Raw genomic sequence first — 12,604 nt, forward strand, 5'->3', positions numbered from 1 at the left:
TTGGGCTCAGGGTGTGATCCCAGGTCTGAGCATCCAGTCCCATGTCGGGTTCCCTGTGAGGAGCCTGCTTCTGCTTCTCCCTCTGCCTATGTCTCTACCTCTCTCTCTCTGTCTCTCATGAATGACTAAGTAAGTAAGTAAGTAAGTAAATAGATAGATAGATAGATAGATAAATAAATAAATAAATAAATAAATAAATAAATAAATAAATAAATAAATAAAATAAAAATAAAACTGTAAAGAACTCTGCGGAGTTAGGCAAGCTACCTGGAGACACAGCACTGAAATCCTTCCTCTTTTTTTTCCCACAGCTTCTAGAAGTCCTCTCCACAGCTATTCTCAAGCTATGTCCAGGGGACAGGCCTCTTGGCTCCAACCCACACTCCCGAACTTTAAGGATCCATGGACTATCTTTTTCTCTGGCCATACTAATCCTCGCAGGAGAGTCACTGGAGTGCACACCCGGTCTTACCCACTGGAAGGCCCACTGGCCAGGTCGGAGGAGACACAGAAGACTCTGGCACTACAGCTACACCAAGGGCCCCAAGCAACTTGTGGAAATTTACCTTCACCAGCTGTCCTTCCAGGAGAAGGCACCCCAAAGTGCAAAAGCACTGATTCCATCCTCCACTAACTGCAGAATTTTGGGCAAGTTACATAGGCTCTCTGAGCCTCGCCGTAAACTTGGGATTTATGAAACCATCCCACGGGGTGGTTGTGAGCATCGAATGAGCTGACTTAGGTAACACACCTCAGACATGGTGTGACACTGAGTAACCACTCAATAAATCACTCAGTTGTTTTTTTTTTTTTTTCCCATGTGGTTTCTTTGAACTGTCTGAAAGGGTCTCTGTAGTCAACTAGCCAAGAAGTTTGCTTGTTTTTTCCCAGTTAGATTCAATTTATAGAAGTGGATATTTTAAAACCTAGTTTTCCCTTAAGCTTTCAAGTTCAACTTCCAAATCTCTGGTTCTGTTCAGGACCCTAGCATTAAACAGTAGTTTTTAGGGGGACTTGAACAAACTCAGTCAATTAAATTTCCTTAAATATTTTAAAGTGGATTTATAAATTTAACACGTTCTATTTTACTTTTTCCCTAAATACTTCAACACATATTGCAGTTATCTATTGTCATGTAATATTCATACCTGAAATGGTAACCTGCAGTAGTTTATTTTTCTGATACATGTGGGGCTTGAGTGAGCCCAGCTGGGTTGTTCTCACTCACGGTCTCTCATGCTGTCGTGTGCAGATAATGGCTCGAGCTAGAGTCCTCTCCAAGCCTTCTTCACTCGTGTGTGGGGCGGAGTCTGGAGACACTCAAACAGCTGAGGACTGAAACAGCTGGGAGTCCTCGGGCATATCTCTCTCTCTCTCTCTCTCTCTCTCTCTCTCTCTCTCAATGGTTTGTTCATTTGTTTTGCTGTTTGCAAAATTGCTGTCGTGATTATTGTTGCATGAATATATCATAATTTATTTATCCATTCTGCTAATGGGCATGGAGTGCTTTCCAGCTTGGGGTGATTATGAATAGTACTGGCATCAGCATTCCTGAATGCATTTCTTGGAACACACAAGTGTACATTTCTGGGGTATATGTAGGACTGAAATTACTCAAGTATTGGGTACGTGTATGTTCGACTACAGTAAATACCATCAAACGGTTCTCTAAGTGATTGTATTAATTCATATTTCCACCAGCAGTATATGAGAGTTCTAGATGCTTCTCATCCTCCCAATTGCTGACATGGTCATTTAAAAAAATAGTTTAGCCATCTGGGTGTATGTAGCAGCATACCACTGTGGTTTTAATTTTCATTTGCCTGAAGAGTAGTAAGTTGAGTACCTTTTCATGTTTTCATAGATATTGTCAAGTCTATAATTGTTCTTGCCCATTTCACTATTTGTATGCTTTTGCCTATCAACTTAAAAAAATTCTTTAAGAGGCACCTGGGTGGCTCAGTGGTTAAGCGTCTGCCTTCAGCTCAGGGCATGATCCCGGGGTCCTGGGATCGAGTTCCACATCAGACTCCCTGCAGGGAGCCTGCTTCTAAAAAAAAAAAATTTCTTTAAATATTCAAGTTAAAAGTCCTTCATTGCTTATATATATTCAAATATATTCTCTCCCACTTCGTGAATTTTCTCTTTTTTCTTTAAATTGTGTCTTTTGATGAACATATGTTCTTTTTTTTTAAAGTTTGTTTTATTTATTTGAGAGAGAGAGTGAGCATGAGTGGGAAGAGGGGCAGACAGAGAGAATTTTGAGCAGATTTTCCACTGAGCATGGATCCCAACTCGGGGCTCCATCCTACAACCCGTGAGATCATGACCTGAGCTGAAATCTCCAGTCAGACACTTAACTGACTGAGCCACCCAGGTGCCCCTGGACATATGTTCTTAATTTTAATGTAGTAATTTATCAATCTTTTTCTCTGTCATTAGTCCTTTCTGTGTTATATTTAAGAAATCTTTTCCTCCTCTGAAGATATCCTTCTATTTTACCTTCTAGATATTCTATTGTTTTACATTTCACAGTTAGATCTACAGACAATCTGGATTTGATTTTTGTGTATAGTATGAAGTAAGGATTAAATTATTTATTTTCTAGTAGATATCCAATAGACTGAGCACTATTTACTGAAGTAATTATCCTATCCTCACTACTATCCAGTGTCTCCCTTGTCATAAACCAAATCTTCGTATATCTGTATGGTCTGTTTCCGGATCTTCTGTTCCATCAGCCTGTTCGTCCACCGTAGGCAATACGACTTGGTTGTAATTATTGTAACTTTATAATAAGTTTTGGTATCTGGTGGTCTTCAAACTTTGTTCTTCAAATCTTTGTTATTCTTGGCTCTTCCCTTTGTATTTCCATAAAAACTTTAGGATCAGTTTGTTAATCTCCACAAAAATATAAACTCTGCTGGGTTTTTTTTTTTTATCAGAATTACATTCACCCTGTGAATCATATTGACAAATAATTGATAGCTCTATGATATTAACTTTCAAACCATGAACAGAGTATAGCGCTTTATTTATTTTGATCCTCTTTATTTTCTTTCAGTAGTGTTCTGTAGCTTTCCATGGAGATATCCTTGTACAACTTTTGTTAGATTTATTTCTAGGTATTTGTTGAATGTGATACTATTGTAAATGCTACCATTTAACATTTTTTTACTTTCTGATTTTTTTATTGCTAGCATATAGAAACATAGTTGATCTTTGTATCTTCAAATTCCATCCAGTGATTTTGATAAATTCACTTACTGATTCTAATCATTAATCCATAGTCTTCAGGATTTTCCATAGATTCAAATATATTATCTGTAAATAATGATGGTTTTATTTCTTCCTTCCAAATCTATATCTTCCCCACCCCTCCTCTCTCTCCTTCTTTATCCTTTGATGCTTATTGTGCTGGGTAGGACTTCCAGGACAGGGATGGATAGAAGGGATAATGAAGACATCCTTCTTTCATACTTGACTTAGGGAAAATGTTTTCAGTATTTCACCATTAAGTATGATGTGTGTTATTAGGTTTTTATAATACCCCTCTCAGATTAAAGAAGTTCTATTCTTAATTTTAAATCATGGATGAAAATTGAATTGCATTAGATGATTTTCTGCATTTATTGAGGTTATTTTTCTCCCTTATTTTGTTAATGAATTATATTAATAGATATATGAATATTGGAACAACCTTGCATCCTGGAGCAAATCCAAGTTTATTATGTTGTATTTTCCTCTTTGCCTATTTCTGAACTTAGTTTACAAATTTCTTTTTTTGGAATTTTACATCTATGTATTTTGCAATATCATTGTCAGGTTTGATATCAGGGTTATGCTGTCTTTGTAAAAGGAGTTAGGAAGTATTCTCTCTCTCTTCTTTCCTCTTCTTTGGAAGAGATCTTCAAGCCAAACAGTTTTATAACTCTTGAGTACCACCCCACCCACCTTACCTTCTCTTCTGTTGTCTTTTCACTCAGGTGCCCATGCACTAAACCTTGCAGTCTTTCCATCCATTTTCTTTTTATCTTCAAAACATATCCTGAATTTAATTCACCTTTACTGTGACCACTAATTTCAAGCTACTATTATTTCATACCTAGGTTAACTTCAAGAGGCTTACAACTGGCCCTGTGCTCTCTCCTGTTTCCCCTCCCCATAATCTACTATACACACAGCAAAGTGGTCACTTAAACATGTATATGATCTCATCACTCTCTTGCTCAAAATTTCAAATGGCTTCCTGTTATATTTAGAATAAAACCCAAACTTCTTACTATGTGATATTAGTCAGGATCAGCTTATGATGACTTAATAGCACAAGGGTTTATTTCTCTCTTAAAGTTTACTGAGAGTCTGCATGATTCATGATGGCAACTGTTATCATGTTGCAACTCAGTGACTCAATCTACTTTGACCTTCTGGCTCTGTCACCTGAAGAAAGAAACAGTTTGACATTCCGGTGCTAGCTTTTTGATGCTGTAGCCAAGAAAGGATACAAATCACATCTGGCCAGAGCCCATTGGCTAAAGGTAGTCATATGGACCCACTAAAGGTAGTCACGGGGATCCACTTAATAATCAGCTTTGGGCTTTGTTGATTAAAGAGACTGGGAAATGTGGGGAAGCAAAAGGCTTGATTGGTGAGTCTTATTCTTCTGGGCACTTACAGTTGTGTTTTCTCTCTGAAATCCTTTTCACTCATAACTTCTCCTGGCTGACTTCTTCTGGCCATTCTGTTCTCAGCCTCTGTCACCATCTCAGCTAAGATATCCACTCACCTCACCATCACCATCGTCCCTTTGTCCTGCTCGAACCTTCTTCAGTCTTATTTCCTCTTTCCTCTCTTTTTGGTATTCCAATTATGCATTTGATAGGACTGTTCAGTGTGTTATTTTCTCTTTTTTTCTGAAATGACACTGTGTATTTCTTTTCTTGTTTTATTTCTGTCTCTTCCCTATATATTTTACAATGTACTTCTCCCCTGTCAATTTTGAGAAATTCAATAGCTCTCTTGTCAACCCTTGAGGGCTGTTGTGGAGAATAAATGAAGCAATAAACATCAACAAAAAGCTCATACATTTTAAATTGAGACTGAACTGTACCTGGGACATAGTGCCAGCCCTCAAGCTACAGGACCGCCTAAGTAAGTCTATTGTTACACACATGTGATATATACCAAAAGTGGATGCAAACCCCTTTGAATGTGTGTATATTTGTTTTTAAAAGGAACAGACTTTATATGGTAGAAGTTGTGCTTTTATTATCTAAGGGTATATGTAATGGCAAAAGATATCTGGATTCTTATAAGGTTTTTAGATAAATTTGTGGATTTTTAAAATTAACAACAATGGTATCTTTATGTATTTGAAATGTAGCATGACATGTAGATATAAAGCATTTTATTTACTCAGTCTATGGAAAATTCTTGACATGATATGGATTTGTGAACCTCCTACACTAACCCCTCACTAGAGGTCCACACTTGTGAAAAAATCTTTGGGGTATAGCTTAATATTTTCAGCAATAAAGTCTGACATATAGTCAGATTTACCCTAAGGAGAAAATAGTAAATATTCTTTTATCTCATGAATGCTTATTAAATATCCACTTGCTGTCAAACTCTATGTGGGACACCACATACTTCAAAAGGTGAATAATTCATGATATCTTTCCTGAAGGAACTTGAACTCTAGCAAAGGAAAAACATGAATCATAGGCACCTGTCCCTTCCCCACCAAGGCCTGACTCCACTGAGGATTAATCTTTTCCCAGAAGACTCCTCAGTCCCTGTATAAATAGGCTTCTTGTGGCCCATAAATAGTTTAAGGTGTAGCTGGATCCCTGACGTATATACAAATAAGCACTATGTCAATCCACTTGTGGAAAACATTACGCGAGTGTTTGAAACCACTGTATGACCTACAGAAGTTCAGCAGAAGATATAACTTCCTATTTCTGACTTTGAGCTGTGCCTTCAAAGACAAGGGTTAGGCAAGGCAGAAACAATCCAGGGGAAGGAAATGTGTGAGTCAAAGATGCAAGGCTGGAAGGTACATGAAAAGCACAGCTAGGGAAGAGAACCAAGCTCTTAGTCACTACTTGTGGAGTCTGAGCTCCAATCAGAAGGCAATGAGAAGTGAGCAGGAAAATGGTACACCCAGAGCAGTGCTGAGGGAGATGGTTTTGAGTGTGTACACGGAACCTGGTGAGTATAGCTGTTTAATAAATGTTCATGTCCTGAGAGACTTGAGAATACAAAGCCAGGAGAAGAGTGTTGGCCATTGAGATGATCACTGGGGTTGTGAGGTGCCAAGGGCCAGAACATATGATGGTGATGGCAACAGAGAGGCAGACACCCGAGAAATGGCCTGGGGAGAATTGCTTGGGAAAAGAGTCAAATCCATCTTAGAGGTTCTACATCTCCTTTCCCATATATTCTTGACACCTTGGTTTCCTATAGACTTCCCCACAAATCTTGACTGAAAAATGTGAACAATGCTCTCAGTGGTTTCACTTCTATTTGTCATGGAATTCATACACTGACACGTCTCTCACTCAGAAATTTCCCTGGAGATCATGAGACTATTTCAGTGTTGGTTCACTCCTCTGACGTGATCCCTACCAAGAGTCCTCTCCTGCACAGCACATGATTGCCAACTGTCGACTGCCAACTGACAGTTGCTCAATGGCCTGGAGTTGCCCTCTTCCCAGCCACCCTCTGCTCTGAATCCTATTCATTCCTCAAAGCTAGTACAAATGTCCCCTTTCCTCCCATGCTCTCCCTGCCATCTACCCCACCTCTGCCAGCATTAATCTGTCTCCTCTAGGATTCACAGAGTCCTTTGGGACCAGCTCCCTCAGCTCTCATCTCCCTCCAGACTTCCTTTCCAGGCGCCTGAGTGCTGGGTAGATTCTTACTTATTGCCGTGGTCCCAGCACCTTACACAATGCCATGTGCCTGGCATTTAGTTGGTAATTGTTAGATCTTTGTTAAACTCAGCTGCTAAACATTTCAATGTGGGTCAGATTAGGATTTTAGAAACTTCTAGTTCCGCTTTCCAGTGTTCTTTTGTTTCTGCCCCCTATTCAAGCTAGGACACTTTGTCTTTGACTCATGTGTGACTGAGGAAGGAGGGCCTTCTGTTTGGTTTCTCCAGGCCCAGCAGAGGAGCGCAGGCCTGCTGTCTTCCCATCTCCTGCCTGTGGACAGCTCAGACTGCTTGCCTGCTCCTCCCTGAAATGTGTGAGGAGAGAACATTGGTCACTCCTAATTTTTCCAATGTGGTTTCTTCTCTTTTCCCTGAATTTTGTTTCTTGTAACCTTATTCCTCGCTATTTACCACATACTTCTATTTCTCTTCTCCTTTTCCACCTTTGTTAGTTCTCAAGTTATTTTAACACCTGTCATTTCTTCATCAGAAATATAAACACATGTTTTGTAAACCCTCCTATCCATGCTATGTTACTTTATCTGACCCAGTTAAACCCACTTTAATGCAACATGGCCAGACACCTTGCTGTTGCCAGTAAATCATGTTTAGAAAACAAGAAGGAGATGGGGATGACATAAGTAGACATTAAGTTAGGATGTCCTATCAACATAGTGTAGGGTTAAGAAAACAAAGTTCTGGAGCTAGACCATCCCAGTATGAATTTCAGTGCTGCCACTTTCATTGCCTGGTTACATAACTGCTTTGCATCCTAGCTTGCCCATATGTAAAATGGCAATAAAAAAAAAAAAAAAAAACAACTCTGATATGTTGTTGTAGGAGTTGAATGAAACTGAAAACCATGCCTGGCACATAGTAAGCTTATAAAAAAGGTTTGCCAAATAAGTGAATGAATGAACGAATGAAAGAACATTCTGGTTTTATGATCACTTGTCTCCAGTTTTGCCCATTTCCTTGTACTCTCCGGAGAAGAAATACAACAGAGGGCAGCTCTGGAAATGAAACCTGGCCTGAGAGTGAAAAGGAGTGATCGTGAGTTTGGGGTGGACCGAGTTTCAAGTCCAAACCAGGAGGGCCAAGTGAACACCGGAAGTTGTACAGTTGTGAGGGCTGGTAACTGCAAAAGAGAAGGGACATTTTCCACTTGATTCAGTCTGACCCCAGTGCCGTGAAGAGAGGGGTTCACACAGCGGGCTCTCCTTCCCTGGATATTTACCTAGATCTCTTTCTACCTCTCCACCTTCTGGTTCTATCCAAAATAAGAATCTGTTTAATACTGGTATAGGCCTGGATAGATGGGAAAGACCCAGAACTTCAAGGTAGCAGCAGGCATTTACTTCCAGGTAAACACTGTCCCTTGTTAATCTCCAAAAAGTTACTAAGCAGTTTGTAAGTGTGATGCAAACGGGTTGTGCTTTATCTCTAGTGGCTGTTGTACTTCAGGCAATTCCCTCCATCTTTCTGGGCTCTGGTTTCCTCCTCTGACCCTCTGTGGCTTGTTGACTAATCCAGGGTCTTACCACATGTCTGAGAGAACAGAGAGGAAGGGACAAATATCAGACACATTTTGAAGAAATTGAGAGACATAGTGTCTAAGTGTAAATAAGGTTTTGGGAGGAAGGAAGGAGGATAATGATTCTGTTTGTGTGTGTGTGTTTTTAAAGCATTATAGTATTCTAAGCCAAAGATGACTCAAGCTTCAAGCCTGGATGTTGGATGATGGTGTTGTGGCTATTACTGTTGAGGACAGAAGGAACAACTTTGGGGGAGATGTTGAGTTGATTTTGGATGGGTTCAGTTTGGGCTGTTGTCAGAACACTGAATGGTCCCATAAAGCAAACAGATATATTTTCATAAATGAGAAGGTGAATACTGGGAATAGGGAGAATTTTAGGGCCTGGGGGAATGGAGGAACTCAGGCACAGGGATGGTCACATCACCTCCAGGCTCCCCTCTGAGGGGAAGAAAATAACCTCTCTGGGCTAAAGGTAGGGCTGTAATGGTTGCCCCAGAGCCTGAGAGTGCCCAGAAATGAGGTCAGAGGTATGTTCAAGGCTGGGGACAGAAGGGTCTGTCTCTCTGAGGTCACTCAGGACCACTGAATAGGGAGAACCAGGACTGGGTAAGATTTCAGCAATTCGAGAAGATTTATGTTTCAGTACAATTCCTTTCGTACACTCAGAGCTTCCTTTTATAGAGATTTAAAAAAAAATTTTTTTTTCGTTTTTAGTAATCGCTACACCCAACGTGGGGCTTGAACTCACAACCTCAAGGTCAAGTGTCACATGTTCTACCAACTGAGCCTGCCAGGCACCCCACTCCTGCAGAGACTTTAATTTTTATGTTTTAAAAAATATTTTGTTTATTTCACAGAGAGAGCATGGGCAGGGAGAGTGGGAGAGGGAGAAGCACGTCCCACGCCCCACCCCACCCCACCCCACCCCCGAGCAGGGAGCCCGACCAATGGCTCCATCCCATGACCTGGGATTACCACCCGAGCCAAAGGCATTATGGCACAAACTGAATATATTAACTGTCTGAACCACCCAGGTGCCCCCTGTAGTGCTTTTTAAAGCTTAAAATGTAACACTGGCAATTAAAATTTTAAAACAAGGTGAATAAATGAAGGCCATTCTGACACTGATGAAAAGACACCAACTCCTTGTTGGAGTTAAGCCTCTCATATCAGTTAAGCCTAATCTCCCTTTGCTTTTGTCTACATCATTAGAATGCTGTCTTTAATGCATTTTATTATTGTCATTTATTGCATGTCATTTATTTGCATGTCATTTATTGCAGACATTTATTGTCTTTTTATTGCATGCTTACAATGTAGAGGACCCAGAGAAGGAGAAACATAGCCCTTGCCTTTAAGGACCTTATAATCTCTTTATAAGCCTGGCATACATGCAGGAAAATATTGACCACGATCACAAGGCAGCATAGATACTGACTGAAAAGACATATTGATGGCCAGCCTTACTAGAAGAGATAGAACTGGAAGTGGAACTTTAATGCCTGGAAAATTCTGAAGGGGATGGTTGGGTCAGCAGGTACAAAGGCAAGGAGGTGACATCGTCTACAGTATGTTTTGGGCGATACTGGCTTCAGCACACTGGGGACATGGCGGGTAATTCTAGTTAGGCAGAGTGGGGCCAGACTGAGGAAGTTTCTATTTCAGTAAGACAGTTGGTTGCATGTGCTACAAACCAATTTGAGCAGGCTAACGTGTTTCACTCAGTAGTTAGAGCCCAGGTTTAGGAGGCACACGTCTTGGTGTGAATCCTGATTTCATCCGCTGCTAGCTGCATGATCATAGGCAACTTGCTAAATTCCCCTCTCCCTCTGTGTTCTCATATGTAAAATGAGGTAATACATGGAATTGCTGGGAGGATCAATGAGATAATTTATATAAAGAAATTAGACCACTACCTGGCAGATACTAAATGCTCAGGAAGTTTTCGTTTTTCACTTTCTCTTTCTTAACTTTCTGCATTGGGTGAAATTTTTTATTTTTTTTAATTTTTTTTTTTGAAATTTTTTAAATGAGTTGAATTTTATAATCATAAAAAAGTAAGCCTTTATTTTTTAAAAGTTCTTTATAGATCTCCCCTCCCAGTGGGTTTCACTGCTCAGAGACGATGGTGTCTGAATGAATGCCATTTTTAAAAAGTAATGAAATCTCAGGCCCCTATACTTCTGAAGGAAAGTGTCATTCCAGTTTCACAGATGGGTATGGATCAGCCAACTTGGAACCAGTTGAATACCACATGGAAACTCCAGAGAAGAAATTTGGGGATTTGAGTAATTTATCTTAGGAAAACAAATACTTGGATAAGTAATTTCAAGAGACAGTTTCTTTGAACCATTGTCAGAGATCATGTGAATTGGTATAATATTTTTGGAAAGTAACCCGTCATTACTCATCTCTTGATATATCTGCTGACCTAGCAATTCTCACATAGGAATCTACCATATAGAAATGGAGGTACCAGTACATGAGAGATGTACAAAAATATCTCTTGTGGCATCATTTGTAGCTGAAACAACCTCAATATCCATCAAAAAGAAAATGGTTGACTGAGTTTTAGCAGATCCATAGTGTGGATTATCACACATCAAGTGAGTAAATTAGACCTATGTCTAATTGGAGTGAAGTCATGATATGTTGTTAAATGATAATGAAAAACTACAGAGCCTATGATAGGTGAGCTATGATTTAATTTTTGTTTAAGAAAAGCTTTGTTTGTATATATTTGTATTTACATGGAGAAATGTGTAGAAGAATGTATATATGGCTATTAACATTGATTACCACAGGGCCACGGTAGCTATATATTTACAGTTTGACTTGTTAAAATGAACATCTATTGATTCTGTAGTTTAAAAAAATATATTTAATAATGTATAGGAGGTGTTTTTTTTTTTTTTTTTTGGAAATTAATCTGAAGACCAAAATTGAAAAGAGATCACCCAGAAGCTTTAATGAATCCCAGGACCCAGATCCTAAATCACAATCTTGCTTTAGAAAGACTTTGTAAGGTAACTGAGCTCTTTGTTCAGTAACCACTGAATAATCCCAAAGAAAAGAAGTTAGAAGATGGTGGGTAGATACATTTGCTCCAGTAACCAAAAAGAGGGAAAGCACAGCTTCCTAGAAAGTTTGGCGTGTCACCAGCAAAGTCCAGGAGCAAATCACTAAAAACATTGCTTGTATATATTTAGGAAATGAAGTAGGAATTAGTAGGAGAGCCTACATGGGCCCCAGGGAATTAAGTCATGCTAAAATTCAGTTAATCATATTATTTCTCTTTTCTCTCTTTCCTTCAAATCAGGGGATCATTGTAGATATAAAGTACTGAAACTTTTCTCATAATATGTAAGTACTCAAGATAAACATGACTTAGAAATATGTATGAAGGCTCAGACCCAGGGTACTGATTAGTCTTAAGGAAACTTCTAGAGGTAGGGCTTTACCCTTTCAAGTTCTTGGCTTCTCCTTTCAAGTTCTTGGCTATAGATATAAAAAAGGAGTCTATAAAAATGTCATATATAAATGTGCAGGTATATTTATATATGTAAAGTAAATACATAAAAATTGCATAAAACTTGGAGGGAGAACTAAATATTCTTTTTTTTTAGAACTAAATATTCTTAAGGATAAAATCAGGATGTAAGAAATTCTTGACAGGTTGGAGAGACTACAACAATAATATGTAGTGGAATTGGGTTATATGAAAAGTTCATTCAGGTTCAAAAATCAACTCCATAAGAAAGAAAGCAAGCTGGAGCAATAAGAATATAGACTCTTTAAAAATATAAAATAAGAATATAGACTCTATAAAAATAAAGACTCTACAGTTACCCTGAAGTGACTCTTGGGTTGAATTGCTGGAAGATTATAATAAGGAACATGTGAAGACACACTCCTGGTATATTCTGTGAGAGGAAGGCCTCAAATATCGAGCCCAGTCCTGGGATTATGGCACAAACAACATATTCAAGGTAGAGTGACCAGAGAGGAGAAGGGTCTGGAAACCATGTTTGTAGTGCCACTTAAGGACACAGGCTGACTACTAAAGTGAGTTGCTTCTGTAATAGTTTCTGTTCATGAAAAGATCTTCAAAGAAGTTGTGAGCAATGTAG

General features: G+C 39.1%; 1 protein-coding gene across 5 annotated transcripts in view; it reads left to right on the forward strand.

The window, feature by feature from the left end:
* POPDC2 (popeye domain containing 2) overlaps window positions 1-12,604 on the forward strand; it is a 37,158-nt gene that overhangs the window by 18,272 nt on the left and 6,282 nt on the right. For 3 of the 5 annotated variants that reach the window (XR_008663223.1, XR_008663225.1, XR_008663224.1), the window contains exon 4: window positions 312-5,151. The gene's annotated coding sequence lies outside the window, so the exon portion shown is untranslated. Of the gene's footprint in view, window positions 1-311; window positions 5,497-12,604 lie in introns of those variants that run through there. The other 2 variants (XR_008663226.1, XM_055315824.1) reach the window with 2 other exon arrangements.

The sequence above is a fragment of the Nyctereutes procyonoides genome, unplaced genomic scaffold (assembly GCF_905146905.1).
Source record: "Nyctereutes procyonoides isolate TBG_1078 unplaced genomic scaffold, NYPRO_anot_genome, whole genome shotgun sequence".
Classification (NCBI taxonomy): domain Eukaryota; kingdom Metazoa; phylum Chordata; class Mammalia; order Carnivora; family Canidae; genus Nyctereutes; species Nyctereutes procyonoides.